This window comes from Sinocyclocheilus anshuiensis, unplaced genomic scaffold (genome assembly GCF_001515605.1).
Source record: "Sinocyclocheilus anshuiensis isolate Anshui unplaced genomic scaffold, SAMN03320099.WGS_v1.1 scaffold778, whole genome shotgun sequence".
NCBI lineage: Eukaryota > Metazoa > Chordata > Actinopteri > Cypriniformes > Cyprinidae > Sinocyclocheilus > Sinocyclocheilus anshuiensis.
The window spans coordinates 230,493-231,630 of record NW_015544177.1 but is presented as its reverse complement, the minus strand read 5'-3'; the positions used below and the strand labels follow the sequence as shown (position 1 = coordinate 231,630).

The following is a 1,138-nucleotide window of genomic DNA, read 5'->3' as shown; positions in this document are numbered from 1 at the left end:
ACAATTATGTATAATAGCATAATATGCTATTTGTTAAAATGTATTTATATTATGATCATTTATATTTATATGGCCATTTTTTTAAATCTTAGCTTATTTACTTCATGAAAGAAAAAAAAGAAAAAAAATCACAATACATATCTGTTGTCTTTTTCTAGCCCAGTCCGTCTACCTCAAGTCTCAGCTCAAATCACTCTGGCTCACACAATGTGAACAGCTCTGCTCCCTCCAGCAATAGAGGTGAGTGAATTCAATAAACTATAAGCAATCTGGCACTTGAAAGCAAGCAGTGCTTACAGCGCCCTGCAACATAATTGGCATCATTTTGGAGCATTGCTTCGTTTCCTCTTGTTATTTCGTATCTTTTCAACTCTCGCACTATGTGCCTTTATTCCTCTTCATTAGCTTCTCCACTGCCGTCTGACAAGCACAAACACTCCAGAGAGAACGCCTGCCTGTCTCCACGGGACAGACTCTGCAGCGGCATTTTCTCTAGCCCACTGGACCCCACACAGGTCAGAGCGCTTCCACCAGCACTGTTTAACAGTTAGATGTCAAACTGAACATTCTGTGGGAATAATGTAGGGTGGGGCTTCATTTTTGTCCACCAAGGATTGATTATGATATTTCAAATTCTCATAAACTTACATTGAAAGAGGGACCCAAGCCACATCTAGAGACCATAATATATTTTTTAAACAGTTCAAAAAAGTTGGGCTCTTTGATTTGAGTCTGTAAGTAACCACCCAGAACACCTTAATAACCACCTAGCAACAACTAATACTGTATATTGCGTAGAAACATTTATATATATATTAGAGATGGAACGGTTCGCGGAAAAAAAATCTAACCGTACGGTTCTCCACACACGGCACACACTGGGACCGCGGTTTAACTTAAATCTGACAACGCATCTGTAATATGGTTTGCTATAAATAACACGTAAAACAAACAGGGTTCGGCTAATATATGTTTCTGTTGATGGATGCGCATTCTGGCTTCCCAATACATTACAACAACAGCGATGAAAAAAAAACGTGGACAAACCATTCACTCTTGTTCAATGCGAATGCCGTATGCTGGAATATTATGGCGTTATTTTAATGATAAATGTCAAGAGCGCATTATTGTAGCACGA

The 1,138-nt window shown here is 38.8% G+C and overlaps 1 pseudogene; it reads left to right on the top strand.

The window, feature by feature from the left end:
* LOC107696255 (dedicator of cytokinesis protein 4-like) overlaps positions 1-1,138 on the top strand; it is an 82,311-nt pseudogene that overhangs the window by 79,334 nt on the left and 1,839 nt on the right.